Consider the following 13,009-nt stretch of genomic DNA (forward strand, 5'->3'; position numbering starts at 1 on the left):
CTCTTTGGCTCTCTATGGCTCTTTTTGGCTCTCTATGGCTCTTTGCGGCGATCTATGGCTCTCTTGGCTCTCTTTGGCTCTCTATGGCTCTCTCTCTCTCTCTCTTTCTCTAGTTCTCTCTCTAGCTCTCTCCCTAGCGCTCTCTCTCTCTCTCTAGCTCTCTCCGTGGAGCGCTGTCTCTCTAGCTCTTCCTGGCTCTCTCTCTCTCTCTCTCTCTCTCTCTATTTCTAGCTCTCGCCCTCTCTCTCACTCTCTTTCTAGCTTTCTATAGCTCTCTGATTCTCTCTCTCTCTCTCTCTCTCTCTCTCTGTCTCTGCCACTCTCTGTGTCTCTAGCTCCCTACAATTCTCTCTTCCTCTCTCTCCCTCTAGATCTCAATGATTCTCCCTACCTCTCTCTCTCTCTCTCTCTCTCTCTCTCTCTCTGGCCTCTGTTCCCCCTGTCTCCCCCCGTGCCCCTCCCGCGACGTTGCCGGTTACGGAGAGCGGGAGCGTCCCGACGCCAGTTTCCGTCGGCCAATTTGAATACAGATCGACACGCGGCGACGTTATTAAGTCGATGCAGGAATTCTCGGCGTTCCGACGACCGGCAACGGCACCGGAAGCGATCGAACCGTGCCTCGCCCGGCGAACAATGCCGGAGAGGCTACGGTAAGAGGATTCCGGCGGGTGAATCGCGAGCGGAATTGCAAAGAGACCCCCGAGAAGGCCGCCTTTAACCGCCGCGATTGATGCACGCTCGTCGGTCACCCCGTAACAAAAACTTGCACATGCACCGTAGCCCGGTGCCGCACCAACGGCGAAACCCGAGCAACGATTTATTCTCCGTTCGAACGTTAATCACCGGAGGGCACCAGGCATTTTCATTACCGCCGCGATACTGTAACCGCCGCACATAAGTACAACGAGAAACAGGGTAAACGATATTAACCCTTCACGCACGAGCGGCGACTGTTGGACGGCGCTCGAAAGTGTTGTATCACCGTTGAAAATAATGTTTGCGATGCCGAATTTGTTTGCGTTTGAGAAGGTGAACTCTTGAAATGGTAGAAATTATTTCTTATTTTGTTAGTTGGAGGGTGTCTGTCTCGAGATAATTAGTGGTTCGTAGTCAGTCCGTTAATTGTGCGATTGCTGTAGCAAAAGTCGAGAATGTATTACATAAAAGTATAGAGCATAGGAAATAATTTCCTATCCTCCCCCGTCAACCCCCTTGGTAAACGTAGAAAATTATATAAATAGAAATTAATATGAATCAAATTAATATGAATAGAATTAATATATAAACAGAATTAATATAAATATATAGAATAAAAATAATTAGAATTAATATAAATATATAGAATAAAAATAATTAAAATTAATATAAATATATAGAATAAAAATAATTAGAATTAATATAAACAGAATTAATATAAATACACAGAATTAAAATGAACAGAATTATAATACAAATAAAATATAACTAGAATTAATATAAATAGAATTAATAGCACTAGAAACGATTAAGAAATGTCTCCGAACACCTACGGTAAAAACAGTGTTAGGAGTCGCTTTCGTCGATCCGTCGAATAAACGCGACCTCGTGAAAAATTTCATTTCGATTTACACCCCCGACCGAATGAAACCGGAAGACGGCCAGCAGCGCGGGTTCGCTGGAACGCGGAGGCGTCGAAATCAAAATCTTGCCGCGTTGTAATAAATGTATACGAGAGAACCCGACCCGCCTCGGCGCGTTTCGCCAGCGGAAAATGCGGCGCGTGACCCGGCACGAGCCCGAGCCCGAGCCCGAAACCACGACGAAGTTATTTATTTCCGCGGGGGTGACAGGTCGCGTGCGTAAGTCTCCGCGAAAGAGACCGCCGCGCAATTTTTCGTTATTCTGGTTTACGAGGTCGCGGCCGCGTCCGCGGAATGCGTGGCCCCGCACGCTCAGCGCGTTTATTCGCGCCGGCGAGCGCCGACGGGCGCGGGTCGACGCGGCCGACAAGGGTCGCCCGGGTTTACGAGCGGATCCATAGTCGGCAACGGCCGGCTATTCGGGTTAACTGCAGTCTGAACGCGATTTATTCTCATCGCGATGCACCTCCTCATCGTCGGGACCGTGCCGCCGCGCCGGGGGAAGCGCCAATTCGCGGTCGAATCTTTTCGCTGTCGGCTCGCACCGATGGATTAATTATTTGATAACGGCCCCCTGTACTCGCCAAAATTTTGCTCTACACCTAAGTGGACCAGTTACTGAGACTAGTGGGATCCATTTCCCGAGAGATCCCAAAAAATCCCGAAAATGAATTCTACTAGTCTCAGTAACTGGTCCCCCCAAAATTTTGCTACCGACCGAGGTGGGCCAGTTACTGAGACTAGTGGAATGGATTTCCGGACAGATCCCGAAAATCAGGAAAACCAATTCTACTAGTCTCAGTAACTGGTCCACCTCCGCCGATAGTAAAATTTTGGACCAGTTACTGAGACTAGTAGAATTCATTTTCGGGATTTTTGTCATCTGTCCGAAAATCAATTCCACTAGTCTCAGTAACTGGTCCCCCTAGGTCGATAGCAAAATTTTGGACCAGTTACTGAGACTAGTAGGATGGATTTCCTGATAGATTGGGGTGCCAGTGTAGATCGATTTCTTGTAAATGTTATGATTACTCTTGCTAAAAATATCCCAGTTCCGTCCATCACCAATGGTTTCGAAGATATTTTCATCGATTTAAATGGGTCACTCTGTATGTACCTGGATTCGCGGACAACCGCTTCACGAATGTTAACCCTTTGCACTCGAAGCCATAGGTAACTGTAAATTTCAATTAACTTTTCTGACTTATGGTATTTCCATTTTAGTGACAAAGTGCATTTTATGCGTACGAAATTGAGTCTCGTGGCTCATCAAACAGTTAGACTTTCAACAATTCCTTATACCTAAGCTTCGATATCATAAAAATTATCTTGATACGTGGTGTAACAATCTTAGTGGTGTCTCAGAGTCGCCGCTCAAGTGCAAAGGGTTAAAACTGCTCGACAAAGAAAAAGAACATCGAAGAACCGCATGAAAGACACTCTTAAGTCGCCTAGAAGTGTAGCGCCTCAATTCGTACAGCAGAATCCAAGAGCGACAAGGCCTCCGATCTAGCCTAATTCCGACTTCTCGTTTCCCTTGTCCCATATGCCGAATGAATCCGCGAAGTAGCGAGAAGTTGGGAGCTGCTGCGGCGGAAGAGAGCAATGGGAACCGAGCAAGCAGTGGGAACTAAGCATCGCCGAGAGAAAGAATTCCCTCCTCTCCCGGCTCGCATAACGTGAACGTAAACACATATTACGCTTATCTTGCCCGGGGTTAGATAATGCAGCGTCGTTCCGGCGGCGCTGATTCCCGGCGTAATGACAACGGCGAGCGTGTGTGCCCGCCCGTTTAATCGCCGACCACTTTGTCCGCTCCTTTTTCTATCCCGTAGTAATCGCCGACTGCATAATAAAGACGCACGATTATCATTACCGGCGCCGGCGGAGAGTATTCTAATACGACCGCGAAACGCGTTCTAATACAGCTCCGGGTCGCGAGCAATCTCCCTCTCTCTCTCTCTCTCTCTCTCCGTCTGTTTTTTCGCTGAACGTAATTAGTTGCCGGCAAAGTGAGCCACCATCTGGGCAACCGGAAGCCAGACAGGGGAGCGAGAACGAATCTAACGAAGCCACGGTGGCGGCGCGCCGGGGCAAATAAAAAGCCCGGAATCCCGGCCGCCGGGCAAGAAGGAAGGCGGAAGATACTCGGTCGACGGTAACTCCACTAATTGCTCCCAAAATTGCGTCTAATTGTCGGGCAGACGCTTCATCAGCATTACCGGGAAAAGCTCCGGGAGCAGGTGGCCGGGCGCGGGCGGGACCGAGCGCCGCCCTTCGCAGCCCTGCACAGCCCCGCACCCTTTTCGCCGCGGCGGTAGGGCGCGCGGGGAACGAGGGCGGATGGGAACGGAGGGACACGAGCGATCCGAACGAAGATGCTGACAGCGGGTACACCAGGTCTTCTCGGTACACCACGTTGCGAGAGCCGGAGGATCTTCTGCTGTTTCAGCGGATCGTGCCACGTCGTCGTTGTCCTCGGCGTCTCCGCCGCGTTGCAACACGCTTTCTCCCTTGATTCCCCATCGATCACCCCGCCTCGGAGATCGTAAGTCACCCCCGTCTCGTACCCTCCCGGACGACCCGTCTGGCTTATCGCCCCGTCGCTGTCCCACGAACACGGCACCCGCCACTTTCCCCCGTCTCCCCCGTCTCGACCTCTCGGCTCGCGAAACAAAGGACCCGCTCCGCCCCTCGCTCGATGTCACCCAAGCGTCCCGGTGCGATCTTCGCGATCGGACGTCGCGACGGTTCCCTTCCGAGACCAGGATATCCCGTGGACACCGTTGAAAGCGGTGTCCGACGATGACAATTGCGCCGAGGATCTTCTTTTACGCCAAAGAATTACGTCACGAGGCAAATGATTCTCGGCAGAAAAATTAGGGATCCCTTTTTCCAGGCCGGCGCGGCTCCCGAAGACCGCGGAGCCCCGTATCTCGTTGCGGTTTTTTTACAGGACGGTGGAAATGCTGATAGGGTGGACCGGTTGTGGCCGGTGCTACGTTTCTGGCTATCTGCATCAGCGTGCATAGTTTCTTTCTTTTTTTTTCTTTCGAGCTTAGTTCGCAGTTTCTAGCGATCGACGGAACTTTGAACTAGGAGATAGTGGACGTTTCTTGGTGGACATGGAAATTTTGCGAGGAGATCGTTCTTTCTGGAACGCGAACTGCGATTCGGGGTTGCTCGCGAAGGATCTGTGCAATTGTGTACCATTTTTGGAACGGACGCGATGGCCGCGTGGTAAGCTGAACGGATTTATTTGTTGACGATAGAGCCAATGTGTTTTAAACGAGAGTAGTGTGTAATGTTTTATAAGGTTGACAAGATTCGATTTATTTGAACCTTCTTTGATTGTTATTATGATGTATGCTTGGATGAACAAAGGTTCATAGAAAAATTTTTATAGAGAAGATTTTTATGTTATCGAGAAGCATAAAAGAAAAATATCAGAAACCAGTTATTTTGATTAAGTTGGTTCTAGTATTCTAGTGTTCTATTGTTAACTAAACGTACAAAATATTAGAAACCAGTCATTTTGATTAAGTTAGTTCTATTATTCTAGCGTTCTATTGTTAACTAAACGTACAAAATACAGTGAAGATTCTCTCTTATCTGATCATATATTTTCGTAATATGCTGATACCAACGCGTTCTATTATTTATAAATTTCGTTCAAGTTCTCTGAGTAATACGATGATTAAATAATAGAACGTTATACGGATAGCAGAACATAGCAGAACATTTCTACATTGTAAAAATAAATATTCAAATAAGGGAGTGTCCACTGTGTGTAGAATTACGATATTACATATATAGAATTAGAAAATATTGTTAAATATTAAAAAACAGAGAAATTATGTAGAATTACGATATCAAGAAGAAAATGAACGGAATTAGTAGAAGAAGGAAATGCAAGGCGAATGAAACTGATAGCAAAGAAGATGAAACAGACGGGAAATAGGACGAAAAGAAAAATGCGAGGAATGAAAGTAACAAAAGAAACGTGAAAGAACAACGCGAAAGTGTACCAAGAGAAGTAAGTCAAATAAAACTACTTTTACGTTATCATTATAGATCGTTATACGTTCAAACGCCAAGATTTGCGAGAATGTTACAAAGTAAAATATAGGAAGGCGAAATGTTCCAAAGCTTGCGCTGCTTTTCGATCACTCATATCTTTCCTTATTACAAGTTTACGACACGCTGGTGGCCGCAAATTTTGAGAAATGCATATTTTACCATTTTTTTTTTATTGGAATCATTAGACCGTGGATTGCGCGCGTTTGTGGCAAAAATGCATACTTCAAATATAAAAGTGCGAAGACATGAGAAGAATTTAAGGATATCGTTGAATTATCTTCAAGTTGACAAAATGATTAGAAGACATAGTTGATTTTGATTCCATTTCTGTTCCTTAGCAGAAAATTGCGGAAAATTTTTATTTTATCTATTTTTATTTATTATTCTTCGATCATTTCGTTATCCTATTGCAACTTAAACACCGCGTAAGTTTTTCGTCTACGATTATTCAAATTCTAACGATACATATACGAGTTATTTATTCAATATACACGTTATTTACGACGGATGTTGCAATATCACTCGTCGAAGATCAGAATAAACGTCTCATTGTTGCTTCTATAAACACGGCTGCCTTCGGTGCTCCCTATAAATCTACTGTCAAGTGACCAATTAACCCTTCGCAGTCGAAGCTATTTGAATTCGAAATCCAAAACATGACAACCGATCTACGGTATTTCTATTTTATACAATTTATTGCGATTTATGCGCACGAAATTGATCCTACCAGCAAGTACAGTGCAATTTTAACCATTCTTTTAAAAATATAAACGAGTTCGATGCTCTTAACGATGATTTCGAAAAATAGTACACCAATTTTTAGTGATGCCACTCGTCACTCGAGTGCAAAGGGTTAAAACCTGTGCGTTTCTTCCGCGACACAAGATCCCCAGAATATTTTCGTCGAAATCCGTACACGCAAATCCTCGACAACCGAGGATGCATCCGCCCCTACAAGACATTTCTGTTTCAGCTCGCGCTCCGGTCGACGGAGATTTGCATGGAACACGGCAACGGGGTTAACAAGCTAACCCTAACCCGGCCGAGGGTCCGATGGAAGCAGTTTCGAAGGTCGCTGCGGCTTTTTAAGAGAGTCGTCTGCAAATCGACTATTCGCGGCTGCTGAATTATAACAGGGTCTCCGGTAGAAATCAGCACCAAGAGGGACGAAGAGGGGAGGTAAGCCGGACTGTGTTACTCGTAAGCGGCGTAGTAATGCAAATCTTTGCAAGCGGAGGAACTCGGGGACAGCCGAGCTCTTTCTCTCCGGCTGTATAATTCAGCGACATCGAGCCGAAGGAACGGAGAGAACGAAAGGGTAAGGAAGAGAGAAGGGGAGAGAGACAGAGCCGGCACCGCGAAAAGCAACCGAAAGATCGGCCAAGCCGCGCGCATCCCCGACTTCTATTATTTTTCCCCGGCTTTCGGAAAGTAAACCGATTAGCGGGGAAGCGGCCTCGCCGACTACTTCCGTCGTCGGCGGAAGATCAATATCGGCGGCGCAATTTATTCGCAACAGATGCGGCGGAACAACGCGGAAACAAGTGAAACGTTTCGACGGAAACTGCTCGTCGGACCGGGAAAAGCAACGTACGCCCCCCGGATGTTTCGGGAACGTGTGGCCCCGAAGTTCGCGACTCGGCCGGAGAACGGAACTTCCGCGAGAAAGAGGGACGATCTTTCCTGTTAACGGTGCGCCTTCTTTCTCGGCTTTCTTATTGCCGAGCGGGTTTGCTCCCGTTTTAAAACTACTGTTCGGAAGGCTAGTCCCGCGCCGGCTACGCGCGTCCCGATTTAGAACATCAAAGACGCCGATGCAGCGTCCGCCGCAATTCCTGGTCGCGTTCGCTGCTGCAAAAATGACGGTGCGATCCGGAGAACACCCCCTCCGCGCGCGGGGAAGCGTCTGTCCTTATTCTACAGCTCTCTCTCTCTCTTTCTTTCTTTCTCTTCCCCCCTCTCTCTCTCTTTCTCTCTCTTTCTTTCTCTTTCCCTCCCTCCCTCTCTCTCTTTCTTTTTCTTTCTCTCCCTCTCTCTCCCTCTCTCTCTTTCTTTCTCTCTCTCTCTCTCTCTCTCTCTCTCTCTCTCTCTCTCTCTCGTTTGCTCTCGTCGCCCGATCTCGTCGAGAGGTGTGCGAACGGAACCGACGAGACGAGCAGCAAACCGACGCGCGGCAGACCCGTCTAACGAGACCTCGTTGAGGCTTGATTTAATTTCCAAGCGGCGGCGGCGGCGGCTGCTTTCGGTGAAAAGCTCGCAATCACCGGGTAATATCCAGACGACTCCGGCGGTGTTAGGGGCCCGGCCCCGGCCCCGGCGCCGGCTGGCCGCGATGATGGACGTGACTCCGCAAGAACGGAAAAACGCGCGCGCCCCGTTCGATCCGCGGCCGCGGCCGAATAAAATATCCGGCCATTGTGCCGGGCAGCCGGCGGCCACGTAACCCGGCTGGTATATCGCGATCGCGCCGCGATAATGCAAGGAAATACGAGCTCGTTCGCAACAAAAGTTCCCATTCTTATCGCGCCGCCGAACGCCATTACCGTTTCCGCGGGCACCCGGGGAATAGCGAATAGGATGGGGCCGCGAACTGTGTTTTCGGAGACGCGCGCGCGCGCCTCCCATTACTCGCGAAATTCTTGGCAAAGTAATTTAATGTCGGCGCGGCTCCGTTCCCCGGGCGCAATCTTAATCAATTCCGCAGCCGAGCCGACACATTCTAACAGCCAGACCGAAGTGGAGCGCGCGGAATGCGCTCGTCGACGTCGTCGTCGTCGTCGTCGTCGTCGTCGTCCGACTGCATCTCCTCCCTGCATCAGCCGCATCGGCTGACGAACGTACGCCCGCGATATGGCCGCCTCGCGCCTCCCCGACGACACGCCGTCTCATTTCCGACCTATAGAAATATTCGCGTTGGGATACGACCCCTTTGTGCTCTCTCTCTCTCTCTCTCTCTCTCTCTCTCTCGCTTACTCTCTTTCTCTGTCCTCGAGCGGGGAAACCTTGACACGATTGATACCGGGTCCGTTTTGATCCCGTCGCGCAGAAAGCCTCGGTGATCGACGGCTGAATCGCTCGGTCAGTTTTCGCTAGATCCCCGGCAATATCGATTCCGGTTGAGCGAACGTTGTAATTTGATTTATTTGATTTATTTGATTTATTCCAGACGCCTAGGTTCACGGAACCCGTCGATATGACCGAGTTATAATTTTGGAATTTACCGCTGTCGAGATTGATGATAAAAAAACGTGTTAAGGTCTAATGTGGAAATACAGTAACGTCTCTCTAATTGACGCTCAGATTGTCCACCGAAATGGAGAAGATTTGGGAAGAGGAGACGCGATTAATTTGAATCTTGCGCCTCGTTTTTTATTATTACCGTTTCTCAACAACTATGAAAACGAGGCGCAAGACTCGAATAATCGTGTCTCCTCTTCCCAAATTGTCCATTTTTGTGGACGAATCGAATTGTATAAAATTTTGGTGCAAAATGCTAAATGGAGCAAAAATGAAAGCAGATGTTGAAAAAAAGATGTTTCGCTTCGATAGTCGCGAAACGCCAACAAACATTTGCAATACGTCAACTCTGGGCTAACGTTCCGCCGTTCTTCTTTTTGTTTCAGCGTTCGCGTGATCCGTCGTTCCAAAAAATTGCTTAGATGCTCCAAAAGAAGAGAAGAGCCTTGGAAGGCTCGCAAATAATTATGGTGATACTGTTATAAAATTTGAAGCTCGACAGGCGATTCATCGAGGATGCGTCGTCGTCGAGAGCCCTGGTTGCTCTCTCTCTCTCTCTCTCTCTCTCTCGAGATCTCTCTCTCTCTCTCTCTCGAGATCTCTCTCTCTCTCTCTCTCTCTCTCGAGATCGCTCTCTCTATCTCTCTCTCTCTCTCGAGATCTCTCTCTCTCTCTCTCCCTCTCTCTCTCTCTCGAGATCTCTCTCTCTTCTCCGAGTAAAAATGGCCACTCATTTGCTAGATTCAGTTTGGAAACTCCATCACGGTTCCAGCTGGGCGCGCCGAGAGAGAGAGAGAGAGAGAGAGGGAGAGAGAGAGAGAATTGTAGAGAGCTAGAGAGAGAGAGAGAGGGGGGGGGAGAGGGATAGCCAACGGGTTAAAACTGGCTGCGAGTCTAATGCATTCGGTTGTCCGAGGCATCCGAAACTCGTGTCCCGGTTTTCCGCTGCAACATCGGCAAGTTTGACCGTGTAACGCCCGCGCTCGCTCTAACCGCTCGGGGTTGGCTCGAACGGAAGACAATGACGGATACACCGACGTTGTCGGGTTGTCTATAAACTCCGGGGCGCTTGTCTTCGGCGCGATCTCGTTACGGGCTCGGGCCACGACTCCCGGGGCCCCGTTGTTCGGATTTAGCCGCGCCTTATCAAGCTACGATAAAACACGCCCTTTTCCTTTGCATCCAAAGCGCCCGTTACTTTAATTTCTCTCGGCTCCCGAGATACACCCCGGGGTCTTAGCCGGCGCTTTTCTTCGCGCTCGCCCTGTTTCCCGCTCGACCGTTCCCCGTTGATTGTTTCTCTCATTCTTTCTTTCGGCTCGCTTTTACATTTCATTGTTCCTTCGGCCGGGTTTCTTCCGCGCGTTTACGTCTAATCCGTTTTCACAAGGTATCGCGGCCGGACACGACCGTGGCGTCGTTCTTTCCCTCGTTACACGCGCGCGTAATAACCTCGACGCTGTGTCGCGATTGTTGTTGTTATTATTATTATTATTGTGTTATTATTCGTGCGCACTCGCGGCGGTGAAAAGGGTAGACGGAATCGCGGAACGAGAGCGAGCCGCATGGAAAGGTCGCGAGAGAGCCACGGAACGGCGCCGAGCGCCCGGCTGGCTGCTTTTGTTCGACGGGAACGCTCGCGTTTCTGCGAGCGACACACATTTCTGCATTCGCGGGCGCCTCTCCCCCCCTCTGGCTCCGATGTGATATAAAAGATTAATGTAATACGCGGCCGCGATGCACGCGGACACATAGAAGCCCGAGCGGTGGGAGCCGCCGGCCTTAACGAGGTCTTGTCGCCGAGGTCTGATTTAATTTTCAGGACGCCGAGGCATTCGACCGATAATACGCGCGAACCCGGCCGACGCCGAGGACCGCCGACTTATTTGTCCCGCGATAAATGGGACGTTCCCGTCTTCTTAAATGATAATTAGCGGGTTACACCGGCGCGGCGAGACCGAGGTGTTTCTTTTCAAATGCCGAAAACGTAACGCGGAGAGCCGCGCGCGATACAGTGCGCGCGAGGACGAGACGCGAATTTCGTGGTCCCGAGTCGGTCCACGGCGCCGGTTAACATTAATCGATTAATTAATATAATTAGCAGCCCGTTATTATCGGCCGCCCACGCTCCTCCCCTGCCCCCGCCCCGTGTATGCAGATGCGCGACGCGCGTGAATTATCAAGCCGTTCGTTACACCAACACCGACGGCTTATTACATAATTGATCTCATCAAATTATTGCTCATTAGCGGCCCATTCGGCGGCCCGTAATGACCATTCCGATGCCGCCAGGACGCGTCTTCCGGAAAAGCCGATAAGCCGATCTCCGGCGAGATGTTTCTGTTTCGAACGCGAGATGCTGGTACAGCGAATTCTCTCTGATTCTATTGTATCATACTTAGACCGCGAACTTTCTCATACAAAATAAAAACTGTCCAAATTAATTGCAAGATACGTGAGTCTCATAAAAAATATCTCCCTTCGTTTATTCATTTCATTGAGTCCTACAAAATAAAAGGATAGTCTGAAATTCTTCCAACGACTTGACAGTTATTTATTTGCCGCAATCATTTCTGTAAAAAAATGCACGGTATCTACAGCTTATATTTATACAACTTATACTTACATTTATACAACACGTATCACTTTTACACACACACGTGGCAACCGATGTGCCGTCGTAAACGTACGCGAGCACGTCGAACCGGCTCGATGGGTTGATCGCACACCCCCTCAGGGGGGGTGTGATGCACCTTGCGTCGTACCGAATTCGCGAGATCAAGAGTCTGCCGCTCCTGCGACGCCATTTGCTGCAAAACGTCGCTCTTGGGGGCACTTTCGTGCGCTCCCACGGGCGAGGCTAGTGGCCCGTGGCTGGCAGGAGCAATCACAGGTCCTCGAAGATGTTTCCCGTAACGAAGTGGACGGTTGCGGTTGCGGTTTATTCATAAGAGGGGCTCGTTACTCTCCTCGGCCGCATCTAAATGCGCCGGGCGGCGTTTCGCCTTTGCATTCAAAGCGGGACGCCAAGTCGGAAGCGTGTTTACATGTGCCGGGCCGAGTCGGGCCGGGCCGCGCCGGGTCGGGTCGGGTCGGGCCGGGTCGGGCCGGGCGCGTCGCCCGGCTAAGTGGACCACGCGAGTGACCAGTCCTAACGAGGCCTCGTTGCGGCTTGATCCAATTCTCGACGTTCGCCGGCATTCGGTGAAAAGCTAAAGCTAACGGGCCGAAGTGCGATCTACGCTCCGAGAGATCGACGAGAGAGAGAGAGAGAGAGAGAGAGAGGGAGAGAGAGATCAACGAAAGAAAAAATCTGAGAAGATCTGATCTCTGTCTCTCTCTCTCTCTCTCTCTCTCTCTCTCTCGTCGACTTCTCTCTCGCTGATTTCTCTCTCTTTCTCTCTCTCTCTCTCTCTCGTTGATTTCTCTCTCTCCCTCTCTCTCGTTGATTTCTCTCTCTTTCTCTCTCTCTCTCTCTCTCGGTGATCTCCCTCTCATCGATTACTCTCTCGGTGATTTCTGTCTCGGTAATCTCCTTCTCATCGATTGCTCTCTCGTTGATCTCTCTCTGTCTGTCTCTCGTTGATATCTCTCTCTCTCTCTCTCTCGTCAATCTCTCTCTCTCTCTCTCTCTCTCGTCAATCTCTCTCTCTCTCTCGGTGATCTCTCTGAGAGAGAGAGAGAGAGAGAAAGAGAGAGAAAGAGAGATCAACGAGAGAGAAGATCTCTCTCTCACAGAGAGTTCACCGAGAGAGAGAGAGAGAGAGAGAGAGAGAGAGAGAGAGAGAAGAGAAGGAGATCACCGAGACAGAAATCACCGAGAGAGGGAGAAAGAGAAAGAGAGATCAACGAGAGAGAAGATCTGAGAAGAGAAGGAGATCACCGAGACAGAAATCACCGAAAGAGAGAGAAAGAGAGAGAGAGAGAGAGAGAGAACTATAAAAAAGGTAAACTATACAGAGGACTGTAGAGAGGACTAGACTACACAGAAGACCATACAGAGGACTATAGAGACGACTGTGCACAGAGAGGACTATAGTAGAGGGCCACAGAAGGGTGGCCTCGCGAGCCAT

General features: G+C 49.4%; 1 protein-coding gene and 1 long non-coding RNA gene across 2 annotated transcripts in view; one reads left to right on the forward strand and one right to left on the reverse strand.

The window, feature by feature from the left end:
- The window catches only part of dtn (transmembrane protein 132C dtn), a 144,092-nt gene that overhangs the window by 90,047 nt on the left and 41,036 nt on the right, over window positions 1–13,009 (reverse strand). The window lies entirely within an intron of this gene.
- On the forward strand, window positions 4,651–9,538 carry LOC117222592 (uncharacterized). The gene is made up of 4 exons (XR_004490729.2): window positions 4,651–4,859; window positions 5,482–5,655; window positions 6,673–6,878; window positions 9,323–9,538. It is a non-coding gene; the product is annotated as an uncharacterized LOC117222592 (long non-coding RNA).

The sequence above is a fragment of the Megalopta genalis genome, chromosome 4 (genome assembly GCF_051020955.1).
Source record: "Megalopta genalis isolate 19385.01 chromosome 4, iyMegGena1_principal, whole genome shotgun sequence".
Lineage (NCBI taxonomy): Eukaryota > Metazoa > Arthropoda > Insecta > Hymenoptera > Halictidae > Megalopta > Megalopta genalis.